The 13,726-nt window shown below is 36.6% G+C and overlaps 1 protein-coding gene across 1 annotated transcript in view; it reads left to right on the top strand.

Moving 5' to 3' along the window:
* Positions 1–705: 705 nt before the first annotated feature.
* LOC141440273 (uncharacterized) overlaps positions 706–13,726 on the top strand; it is a 66,942-nt gene continuing 53,921 nt past the window's right edge. The window contains exon 1 of the mRNA XM_074104738.1: positions 706–971. The gene's annotated coding sequence lies outside the window, so the exon portion shown is untranslated. The remainder of the gene's footprint in view (positions 972–13,726) is intronic.

Raw genomic sequence — 13,726 nt, 5'->3', positions numbered from 1 at the left:
AGAGGAAATGCCAATTCTAAGTCAGGTCGTCATCATCTCGGCCTGTGTACGTCCCAGCAGGCCACAGGCCTCCTCTCAGAATAAGAGGACTTGAGCCGTAGTTCCCGCACTGGCCCTGTGCGGATAGAAATCTTCACACACACCATTGAATCTCTGCGCAAGTACGTGCTGGTATTCTAGCAATATTTTCCTTCACCGTTAACGTTTGAGCTTTAATATCTAAAATTTCCCAATTTAGCAACTTAATCATTGGATGGAAAAATCTGGGAAAATTCGTAACTATAGTATATTTCTATAGCAAATTGAAAACGAAAACTATCCCGATTAAGAAGGCGATCAAAAATTTATATTTAAAATTTTCTGCATCTTAGTACGGAACCCTACACTTTGCGTGGTCTAGACCGATTTAAATTTAAGTTTTTTTTACTTTGAATTCATCCAGTCTACGTATGCAAACCAGTCTCATTATTCGGACCTATAACTAGAAGTTGGTAATAAAATCAAAATTAGATTTACAACACATACACAATAGTTTGTGCGTCATTACGAATTACACGAAAGTTTGTCGTAATTATATGGCTCATTAACAATTATTCTTTAAGTATTAATGCCCCTATGTTTAATAGATTACGGAAACATTACCTAACTATCAAACTAAAAATTCCAAGTTAAAGAAAACCAGCCGAGCTTCGTTCAATCCCTCCCTGTGTCAACGCCAGCGCAGTCTACGCTCGTACGCCGAGCGACGCGCACGCATCGACCCCGTACCAAGTGACTCTTACCACCCCGTACCAAGAGACAACCCTGTACCAAGAGACTTTCAACCCTAGTGGCTAACCGTACCAAGGATTAAGATGAACCATTTTTTTGAAAATGTGATTCAGTCAACGCTCTAGATCGTCTCGGATTTTTGTGTTAAGACTGTTAGTGTTTGTGGATTTTTTTTTAATTTGTAAGGCGCTTTTAATAAGGTATGTATCCATTATACTTTTTTTTTAATTAAGTACAATTTCACAAGGTTTTAACTTTGAGTTAAAACTTCAATGAGACACTGACATAATTATTAAAATTTAAACAGACCTATTTATAACTCACGTATTAAAACGTGTTTTATTAATAGCCGAGATATGCCCGACATGTTTCGAACCTATCTGTAAGTCCTTTTCAAAATGAGCTCAAACGGAAAGCCGACTGTGACTTGATTTAATCGTATTTTTTTTTATTTAATTTAATTTTGGAGACCACGTCTACCTACGTAATATTTCATATTGCCAAGCAAATGCAACGCAAGCAATGGAAACATTATGCTAATTTATGTGACCTGTGGTAGAAAACATACGTGTCGCGTAGGCTTAGCGATTTTGCACGTGTAGTCACCGGATACTTCATTATAAGTACCCACAGAAGGTTCTATTTCAGTTTCGGCCGCTCTATCGGTTTCGGCCAGTAGTTGGCCGAAGCTTCGGTTTAGCTAAAACTCGATCTGTGTTATAAATTGTGTCGTGTTCTTTGGGTAACTAAACATATTAACCAGTTAGAGGAGGCCTAAGCCCAGTTGTGGACGTCTTTTGACTACCGATGATGATAACGAATAACATAACCGATTTTTGGGTTCCGTAGCCAAAATGGCAAAAACGGAATAGTTTCGCCATGTCTGTCTGTCTGTCTGTCCGTCCGTCCGCGGCTTTGCTCAGGGACTATCAATGCTAGTAAGCTGTAATTTCGCACGATTATATGTATACTATGCCAACAAAATGGAACAATAAAAAATTCTAAAAAAATATTTTGTATGGCTAGGTACTTCCCATAGACGTAAAGTGGGGGTAATTTTTTTTCTCATCCAATCCTATAGTGTGGGTATCGTTGGATAGGTCTTTTAAAACCATTAGGGGTTTGCTAAGACGATTTTTCGATTCAGTGATGTATTTGCGAAATATTCAACTTTAAATTGCAAATTTTCATGAAAATAAAATCTAAACCGGTGGGTGGAAAAATTTATATCAAACTTTCAAGGAAAACTATAACGGCTAAGTTTGCTTGAGAATTATTAGTAGTTTAAGAGTAAATAGCAGCCTAAGGTATAAAATATAGCTAAACTTGGAAGATTCCGTATAAAATACGAAATCCTTAGAAAAATATTACTAAATTTTGTCGTAATGGCTACGGAACCCTATTTTGAGCGTGTCCACACGCTCTTGGCCGGTTTTTTTGCATTGCATATTTGACAAAAATCAGGAACGCAAGGAGGTATCAAACGGAAATTAATATTTAATACCTACTAAGGCCTACTAAAAGCCGTGGTGGCCTAGTGGTGTGACCTATCGCCTCTCAAGCAGATGGGCGGTCGATTTGTCCATTCGTCAAACCCCTTTTTCTGCAGTTCCCAATCCGCACTGGGCCCGCGTGGGAACTATGGCCCAAGCCCTCTTGTTCTGAGAGGAGGCCTGTGCCCAGCAGTGGGACGTGTATAGGCTGGGATGGTGGTGGATGGACCTACTAAGGTCCGCTACCCTTTGGAACTTCTAAGTCAACACAGTAAAAAATGCAGTCAATAAGTAGGACAGGTGTTTCGTATGTTGAAATTACCGAGGAATTAAATCCTATAAGGCACTTCCAGCTGTCCGAAAACTTAAAATATGCTGTGAATGTAGCTCTTAAGTATAGTATATTCAGAAAAATCTAAACATCTTGCTTTTTATGTCTTTGTCAGATACAGTCATTAACAACGGTTAAACCTATTAAAATTTAATTTAATTAGTGCTAAAATAAATTTCGGTTTCGCGGAGACCATAGCCGAAGGTCCGGTTTTGGTTTCGGCGAGAAATCTTGTTTCGGTCGAACTAAGTAATGCCGTAACCGATATGCTAAATCTTCACACATCTCGGCAAGAATTAACGCTGCCACTTTCACTTACTCAAGGACACTTTTAGGCCGCTCTCGGACATACGACTTGGTGCTGCGATTCAAGGAAATTTTTCAGTTACCCGTATCTGGACACCTATCCTATAGTTCCACCTGTACTCGGACCTGGACTTTGATGCTGAGGTTCTAGAAGAAAAGAAAAAAGTCACTTGAAATAATATTACTACAATAGAAAATAATCGCAATATCTAGCCAAATACACTGTGCTTTAGCATTTCTTGTCAAAAGCAAAAAGTATTGAAGTTGCTTGATTTCTTTAACCAGTGCAGATCATGCTAACAAGTAAACTAACACACACATTTTATAAACAATACTGAATGACTTATATAAATTTTGATGCTAACTAAAATATCTCTTTATTCAAGATAAAGAAACAATCCAATTTTTAATCTTTATAATATTAGTATAGATAAATCGGCCGTCATAAAATAGTATGCAAATAAAATCCCATCTGTTACTGTCAAATCGAAAGTAGTACGTAACCAGCCTAACGTTGCGTAAATACTATAGTATAGTTCGGGCTAATTATACAATGTCGTTACAATAATGGCTTGTAATGTCTTATTAAATAGTTTTAAAGAAAGTTTCCCTAATGGGAAAAGAGGCAATGGTATTTGATTGTTTGGAAACGTTAGGTAATTTAGTCGATTGGAGAACGTTGTATTGCGTGCGTGTTTTTAAATTTGATGTAATGGTAAAGTTATTTCTTGTAGCTATTTCATGTGGAGTAATCGCTAATTGCTTTTAATTTTATTTGGGTCAAAAACGTTGCTTGAAAATTTATTGAGTTATACTTTATTTTGTGGTCATCCATTTCAATGAAATACACTATACCTTCTTGCTTTTTCGCTACGAATAATCTAGCTTCGCCCACATCAGATACTTTCACGAGAAGCTACATTATTTTGTTTTCGACCAGAGATTTGGAAGCAAAATGTTTTCTTGAAAAACACCATCTATTGATAGCAGACAAAGTCGGCACATCTTTTTAAAAGCCAAAGAACCTCAAGGTTCTTGAACAGCGCCCTCTCTTGCTTAAAGTTGAAATATTATCCCACGGGAATTATACGTCTCGATCTAGATCTCTGTGTATACATATTTACGGAAAGCTTTATCTAAATCTCTTCAGCAACCGTGGCCTGGTAATGATCCAGTAACTGTCAAGCTGACCCAACTTGACAGACAGTACGATGACTTCTATATGAACTAAAGACGTCATACAAATGTCAAAGACCCCTTATAAAATCTCTTTAGCCGTTATTGCTTGATTGAGTAAAAAACTTCGAAACATCTTCAGAAATTATCTCAATAATATCAATAGGGTAGTATTGGAGTGGACCAATTTGTAAATTAGGTACATTTTATTAAATAGCGACAGCATAACATTTTATGAGTCGGAAAAAGTTAATATAAAAGCGAGAGTTTTTAACCTTACGAAACATTGACCTTAAATATTAATCCGATTAATTGATTAATAATTCATATTATTATCCACGAGGCGAGTTCCGGTTTTCACTAGTTTTGCATATGACTTTCGAAGAAAGTTTGTATGACAAGTGTTAGCAGGTGTGAAGTGAAGTAATTGTGTGGGAAGGCTATTGTATGACAGTTTTGGGCGTCGTGTTAGGTAACTAAAGGTAAGTGCCAACGGCGACTGTGGATGACTAACTTAAAAAAAAATACATCTTTATTTTAGATCATTTAAGATTGAAATTAAAACACACACACAATTGAAACACACAATTGAAATTAAAATTAAGAAAATAAGTGAACAGCTTCGATTTTTTTTTCTAAATAAATGTAATGAGGTGATAGATATAGAGTATACAAGTGAGATCCTTTGACTGCGGAACCCAAACAGTAAATAGCTGAGGCCGGAAGCTGCGCCGATTTCCTGAGACACAAATATGTCTTTAACGCGTCTCATGCGCACGCGACGCGAAGTGGACCAGTGGGGCAGAAGTGTCCGCTGGCACACGGCGCACGTCAAAAATTGTTTATTTTACGTTAAAATAATAAGGATCACTAATTTTTCTTTATCAGTAATTAATTAGTAGCATTGGCAGGCCTTCCACCAGGTGGACTGACGACATCGTGAGAGTTGTGGGTAACCGGTGGATGCAAGTGGCGAGTTGGCGTTCATTGTGGTGTTCTAAGGGGGAGGCATTTGTTCAGCAGTGGACGTCTTCCGGCTGATGATGATGATGATGATGAATTAATTATAAAAAAAATGCTTTTTTCGACTAAAAGCCGAGATGATGGACAATATTGGAGCCCAATGGGAAATTTAAAACACAAAATAAGCATTATAAATTAAATCTAAATAATTATAACGAGAAATATTAAGTGCACTGTAAACTTAGTGGAAGCTGAATCGTCGAAATTCAGCGTAGTAATTTTTACTGTTACCTAACTTTATTACTTATTTTTTCCTCCCCGTTTCCTATTTTTCACTATTTAAATTCGGCTCCCACCTTTTCTGTTATCTTTTATGTTCTCGTCTCAGTATTAACTTTAAAAAAGTCGTGTTACTTTTCCGCTTTGTAGTGTTTCTTCAACACAATACCTCCGCCACACGCGGCTGCTGTTGTTTTCAGTCGGATTGTATGTTTATGACACGCGTCAGATGTCGTGCTCAAACACAACCGCTTGAAACCAGGCAAGTAACTACAAACAATGTTGGTTACGGGGACAAACGTCTAAGCAGCTTTTTGCTCTTGCAAATATTTCAATTTATGGATCAATTGACACCATCGATCGATACTGCCACATTATTTATAATGTATGCATATTATATGCATTAAGATGAAAAGTTTTTATTAGCAACTGATTGAAGGTTCGATTTTGGTTTCGGCCTCAGCTATGGTTTCGGCCAATTAGAGCGAAACTACGGCATCGCCGAAACTTTGTATTGTAATTGTAACTAAAGAAAAAATATAATGTCCAATATCTTGCGATAATCTACACGACGGACTGATCGGAATTCACAGGAAACTAGCTCATTGTACAGTCGAGTGCAAAAATATGGACTTATCAACCCTTCAAAAATAATATGTGGTAATATTTTTGAGTGCTTCGAATAGATACATATTTTTAGTAGTTTATAATAGTTAGTAATGATAGTGCAATACCATTAACTTTGTTGCTTATTTTGTTTAAAGGAAATTATTATTAGGGCCCGGAATTTTGCGTGCGGCTATTGACAGATTGTAGGGAGGGAGCACCGCTTTTTATCGATATTATCGATAGTTTTTTTTTATTCGACTGGATGGCAAACGAGCAATGGGGTCTCCTGATGGTAAGAGATCACCACCGCCCATAAACATCTGCAACACCAGGGGTATTGCAGATGCGTTGCCAACCTAGAGGCCTAAGATGGGATACCTCAAGTGCCAGTAATTTCACCGGCTGTCTTATTCTCCACGCCGAAACACAACAGTGCAAGCACTGCTGCTTCACGGCAGGATTAGCGAGCAAGATGGTGGTAGCAATCCGGGCGGACCTTGCACAATTTCCTACCACCTGCAGATAGTATCCAACTATTATCAATGTCGTTAATTTATCTAAATAAAATAACACTTGCAAGCAAATACCATACTTACGTTATCAACTATTTATATATATCTAATATGTATTCGTAGTTAAAGTGATTTCAATAATGCAATTAAAACGGATTGTTTTTTCCGATATTTCGAACTTTTTTCATCATTGACCGCTGAAAAAAGTACAGTCCAAACCAGGCTGGAACCTTTTATTAATCAACTTCACTATGATTTCCTAGACAAAAGTACGAGATGTCAACATGACATTAGTAGCACAAAGGTTCCACCCTGCCTGGGTCTTCAATTTGTTCGTCTGTACGTATCGTCAGAAAGTTTGAGGTTAATAGAAACATAAATTAACAAAACTGTAGATTTTTCGATAACATCGATAAAAAGCGGTGCTCTCTCCCTACAATCTGTCAATAGCCATACGCAAAATTCCGGGCTCTAATCATTACATTTGGAATTCTGTGGTGTTCTGTTTAGCATGGTGTGTCTTTTCATATGTTGCGCTTCACCCCGTCTAAGTTAATTTTAAACATGTAAACTATAACCATCTGTGGGATCCTGTAATTGGCTCTGTCTTGCTATTCCTACTACATACATATATTGTGTTAACTATTAGCTGTTGGCTCTCCTTAAATAAATAAATAACAGTATGGACACGCGCCCCGGTGCATTGACCGCGTTTCTCCCGCGCCCAGCGCTGGGAAGCTGCGGCCGGCGGAGCGTGGACGGCGTGTGTTAACATGTCGTTGAAAAATTTACCTGACGTTACAATACAATACAATAACTCTTTATTGCACACCAACACAGTAAGCAGTACAGAAAACACATTATTTACATAGAGATTTTCTAAGGTAAGCAATAGGCGTTACGTGTTCATAGGCGTTACGAAAAAAAAATAAGTATGCATGTAGTCCCTCAGCAATCTGTATGAGAAGAATAAAACAGTGAAAGAATTTGAGTACTTGATTAGTCTGCTGTATAAAGAATTAGAAGATATGACGGAGTTTATGGAAAATAAACACATAAAGTGTAGAGTAGACTTAGGTTTTAGTTTAGAGCACTGACTCTAATACTCAGGGAAAACCAATTTTTATGGTACAAATAAATTTTATTCTGGAAAGACGTTATTACAGAGTCGAAGCTGAAGCAAGGGGGTGCGACAATGTTGCCACTACTAATTTAAAAAATATGTTTGCTGGTGTTGCCAACGTAAACTAGAGTTTTGCACTGTTACAGTCGTCATAAAGATATTTCGGAGCGGCCAAAATATCGATACATGATTTCTAATACCTTAATAATAGAGTGCATGTTTCGATATTTTTGACTACTTTGGCCGCTCCGAAATGAACTAAAAGAATTTCCTTGCTCACCGCGACCTTATGATAGCTAAGCTTATGCAAAATTATGCGTGTTCATGCAGTTCCTCCACCTCCACACTGTAAGAACACACACAAATCACACAAACCCATCTATCACCACCACCACACCACACTGACGCGTTTCGAACTCAACCAGAGCTCATCTTCAGAGTAACACAACCGTACACCATGCTACCAGTTGTTAGACTCCGAAATATCAGATGGCCACTGTACAAAAATCCACACTAATGGCAAAAATCAAAAAAGCTTAAAATGGTCTAAATCGCTTACAGATATAGTCACTCCCCTGCGGGGAGTTTCGTGCGTAAATATCTATAATTAATAATACATTTGAGTAGGTATTCAGTGATAGCAGAGCCCTCATCTATGCAAAATATACGCAGTGTAGATTTATTTTAGGTGCTTACTGACATAGACAAACAGAAATAAATAGCTAAGACTTTTCTGACTTTCTTATTGGTTGTGCTCTAAGAGCTACCTTAACACAAATTTTAAGCCTCTAGGACATCCCAAATTCCTAGGTTTTTAAGTTACGACCATTAGTATGGGAACATATTTTTAAATTACCTACTGTATCTTTAATTGCGTTGACTTTGGGTATTTTTTATACTGCTCCAAGAGCAGCTGTATTTCAGCTTGGTCCACGTGTAACGTTACTTATAAAAAGTGTCTATATAGACGGATAGACAGATGGACAACAAAGTGATCCTATAAGGGTTCCGTTTTTTAACCCCGACGTAAAAAGAGGTGTGTTATAAGTTTGACCGCTATGTGTGTCTGACTGTGTGTCTGTCTGTGGCACCGTAGCTCTTAAACGGGTGGACCGACTTGAATGCAGGTTATTTGAAAACAGGTTTTCTAGCAATGGTTCTTAGACATGTTTCATCAAAATCGGCTCAGCCGTTTTTGAGATATTGAACTTTGAATTGACAAAGTCGGGGTTTTTCATCTTTTTGTTAGTTAGGTTATTACCCAAATTTGTCCCCCAACAGCTTTATCTTTTTAAAACTCCGTTGAAAAAGTGAAAACTAAAACAAATAATTTGCACTTTCTTTTTCATCTCGAATACCACTACGAATAACATTAATTATCTAGGTATAATCGATTTCAAGATATCATGAGAAGAGCTAAGTTTCTCTAATATAAACAAATTATACCGTACAAAGTCGATGTCCGTGAAAAAAAGTAAAAATGGTCAGAGTCGTTGACCTTTCATCACCCAACGTAAACATTGATCGGGTTTGGTACAGTCAGCGCGCATACTATATTACGAAACATTTTATTTAATGATGATAGTTTTAATACACACAATAAATACTTAGGCATTCCTACACAGTTTTAATACATACCTCTACAAGACAATACAATACAAAGACTCTTTATTGTACACCAGAAATAGTAAGCGATACAGAAAACAGACTTCTAGGTAGGTACTAATAAATATAAGCCAATAAAAAATATAACTTGTAAAAAAAAACAAGTCTCGTAACTCAGCTCTCCTACCGTAAAAAGTTGTGAGATCCATGTAATACCAAGTCGGTTAATTTATTAAGTCCCTACTTAAGGGTCCTTCTGTCTTAAGTTATTTATTACGTAATTAGCTAACAGTAGGTACCTATTATTATTTTATTTTTAAAAACGATTTTTTGACGATCAGATGGCCTAGTGGTTAGAGAACCTGACTACGAAGCTTGAGGTCCCGGGTTCGATTTCCGTGTCGGGGCAGATATTTGTATGAAAAATACGAATGTTTGTTCTCGGGTCTTGGGTTTTTAATATGTATTTAAGTATGTATCTATCTATATGTATAATTATATTTATCCGTTGCTTAGTACCCATAACACAAGCTTTGCTAAGCTTACTTTGGGACTAGGTCAATTGGTGTGAGTTGTCCCGTGATATTTATTTATTTATTTATTATTATTATTAAATAAAAATGTTTTATTTCGATAACAGATAAGGTGTTGGTAAGGTTAGGTTAGAACAAAGGATGGTCTCGCCTTAATTTAAAAAAAAACCTGTGTGACACATTATCTACAGATTTATCATCGGCATTGTATTTTATTTGTCATCGATTGGGCAAGCATGTCGAACACTGGGACCGAACTTATATTCTCAGTTCAACACCCGAATTTAAAAAAAATCTCGGCTATTCTTGAATTTGGTCAACGCAACAGCATTTCGGGCGACTGTACGATTTTTTATAAACTTTCGCTTGGACCGGTCGGACTTTCATCGTGTTCTGTTTCGCGCTAATTGTGGTTGCGCAAGAGTGCAGGGCAGTTGCGAAATGCTGTTTTGCCATGACAGTGGCAACGGGAGACCTTTTTTTGGGTCTCTGCACCAGTGCACCCGAAGAGTGATATAAAACCCCATTACTGTCACTGACGTGTCTGTTTGTCTGTGGTCGGTGCATAATCTACTTTCATAATTTTCGCAAGTCATCCATACTAATATTATAAATGCGAAAGTGTGTGTGTTTGTATGTTTGTCCGTCTTTCATGTCGAAACGAAGCGGCGGATCGACGTGATTTTTGGCAAAGAGATAGTTTATGGACCCGAGAGTGACATAGGCTACTTTTTATCCCGAAAAATTGCACAGTTCCCGAGGGAACAGCGAGCGATAACTGAATTCCACGCGGGCGAAGCCGCGGGCAAAAGCTAGCAATGTAATATTTTTATTATTCATATTTTTTTTCCGTCGAAGCCAATTTTTTTACAAATTATTAAACGGTTTTCTTGTAGAACTCTAAATAGATTTGCTTTATAACGATTCCGAACAATTAATAATCCAGAAAAAAAGTTATGAATGAGAGTTGATATAGACCCGTCTGTGGTTCAAACGATTGCAGACGCAGTCTTCAAATCTTCTAAGTAACAAAAAAAATTTTTTTTTTTTTTTCAGATAAACATGAAATAATATTTTTAAACAGGGCCGAAATTTCCTAGTATGTGAATACACACCTGTGTCAGGAAATCCCGGACGGTATCGTGCTGATTAAAAGTCATTCAAAATGTAAAAAACAATTTTTTTAGTTGATTGATTTAATAAATGTATACGCAATTTGTAACAGAGCGGAAGAAAATTTATCGCGCCAAACCGTCTTTTGTTTTTTTTAATGGCTTCACGCTCTTTGGCTTTCGCACATTCAGCCAGCACTGGCCACCAGCAATATACCAGCATGGAGGTTTGGAGGTAAGTATTACGCATTACAATCTCCTTGTTTACCAGTTCGTGAATACAAAGGAGCACCATTCGATTTTTAAATTTACTTCCATTCTAAAGATGTAAATCGAATTTACAACACGGAAATCAAGTTAAATGTAACCTACTTTCAGAGCTTAAGTGATGAAAACATGTTTTCAAGGGAGGTTCTCACACAGAGTACAAAAAAATACCTTTACCATCGACTGGAGATTAAATCAATAAACAATACCATTACCAAACACAACACAAGAACTGTACAGTCACTTGTATTAATATCTGCTACAGCGAGCTTGCAAATATATCTGACATATTCTATGAACTCTAGAAAGAGTCGTACTAGCTGTTACCCGCGAGTCCATCCGCATAGATTTCGGTTCTCACTATCCCGCAGGAACTATGCACTTTTCCGGGATAAAAACTATCCTATACCTTCCCCGGGACGCAAACTATCTGTAGGTATACCGAATTTCATCTAAATCGGTTCAGCGGTTACAATACGATGAAGTAACAAACAAACACACTTACATACTTTCGCATTTATAATATTGATGGGACTTATCTAATACCTTTAAACGAGCAATTCTTGTATATATATTATATATGAGAAATCGATCTAGCTCGGTCTTATCTCTGGGAAAACGCTTAGTACCTAGTTTTAGCCCGAGCGGAGCTCGGTCACCCAGATATTCAGATATTTATGCACACTGTTTATTTACGGTCAACAAAATTATACTGTTCTTAATTTATACGGGCTATGGTTGCACGAATACCTTTCAAGGTCAATTCGATAGTAATAAAAACAATTCTACCACTAAATGACTGTAGCAAAATAACGCATAAAGTTGTACAATTACACGGTACGTTAATGTGGGGCAATAACTATTAGATCGTGATTAGTTAGAACACGTTTTTGTGTTGTTAGTTACAGTAAATAGTTCATTAGTTTGAGTAGCAGTTAATTGTAACAACAACTAGCGCAACGACTTGAATTATTTTACAAAATAATTCGACGGGCCCTATTAACAGAGTCGGATCTGCAATAATTGTGCCAAAGTTAAATATACTGTTTTATATCAACTTTGACATTATATGTAATCCCAAAATAGCCAAATTGCGGATCCGACTCTGTTCAATACAATACAATACAAATATTCTTTATTGCACACCACTAATCAGTACAAAAAAAACTAAAATATCTGTTAATAAGGATCGTTGAATTAACCTTATTGAAAAAAAACTAATATATCTGTTAATAGGGATCGTCGAATTACTCTTTATTGAAAAAAAAAACTAAAATATCTGTTAATTTGGATCGTCGAATTACCCTTTATTAAAAAAGGTAATACGAAATGCTAATTAAATATACCTACTTCAGTATATTACATCTCAGACGCCTGGACCTTATCTTTTATTTTATTTTAAGTTTCAAATTCAAATCATTTATTCAGTAAATAGGCCGCAATGGGCACTTTTACACGTCATTTTTTAAACTACCAGCGCTTTCGGAAAGACCATCATTGCCAAGAAGAATGCGCCGCAAGAAACTTAACTAACCGTTAGACAGTTTTATTATGTAAATTAAAATAAATACGTCTTGTTTTAATTGGCAGCTTTGTTCAGATAAGGACGTCCGAGTGCTCGTCACTGTCCCAGTAGTTGTCATCGTTAATTTTATGTCATTAGCAATAAAAGTGACAGCATAATTTCATATTGAACGTTAGCTTATTTACTCAAATCGAATTCATTTATTAAAACAATAAGTTTAAATAGTTTTTTGTTAAAAAATAAATTTTCAATACAAGCTTTTTTGCTGACTGTACTTGCATTATCATCCAAGCTACATTTCCGTACCAAATTTCAAGTCGATTCCATTAACCGTAGAGGAGTTCCGTTCTGCGGAGACGATTCTGGCCGGTCTACCAGGATGTCACTACCAGATTATTGTATTGTCACCAAATTTACATAAGTATACCAAATTTCAAGTTAATCGGACCACTGGAAGTGGGCCAAATTTTGCTTCCAAGATTTGACCCAAACAAATAAATAAATAACAATAAACAGGGCAAGATAAAGAAACGCTTGTAAAAAAAATGTTGATTACCGAATGGAACTCAAACCTGCCTTAATACCAATAGTACCAATTAAAAATGTACACACTAAATCACGCGTTGATTGGCCTTATTTGTTGGTCAGTTACGTCAAGTTTTCCTGCTCTATTAGTTATTAGTTATGACTTGATTAACGTCTGTCTGTCTGTTGACAAGACGTGGGAGTTTATTAGTGTATTAATTCACTTCCCTCTACATTAGTTTCGGAATTGAAAAGAAAAAAGTGTCCATTCGAAATGTTATCTCACTAATATTAAAAACACGTAAGTTTGTAAATCTGTTTGTTTGTTAGTTCGTTATGGTTCACGTCTAAGCCGCTGAACTGATTTAGATGAAATTCGGTATACAGATAGTTTGAGTCCCAGGGAAGGATAGCTTATACCTTCAGGATAGTTTTTATCCCGTTAAATTGCATAGATCCCGCGGGATAGCGATACGATAAACAAATTTTACACGGACGGAGACATAAATATCTTGAAAATTAACAAATAGTAATTAATTAATGATTAGGTTAAAATTAGTTCTGAATAAATCGATTGGACAACAATATAAGTGTAG

Source organism: Choristoneura fumiferana, chromosome 22 (genome assembly GCF_025370935.1).
Source record: "Choristoneura fumiferana chromosome 22, NRCan_CFum_1, whole genome shotgun sequence".
In the NCBI taxonomy this organism is placed as follows: domain Eukaryota; kingdom Metazoa; phylum Arthropoda; class Insecta; order Lepidoptera; family Tortricidae; genus Choristoneura; species Choristoneura fumiferana.
Note: the sequence above shows the minus strand (reverse complement) of the source record. Positions and strands in the feature narration are given on the sequence as shown.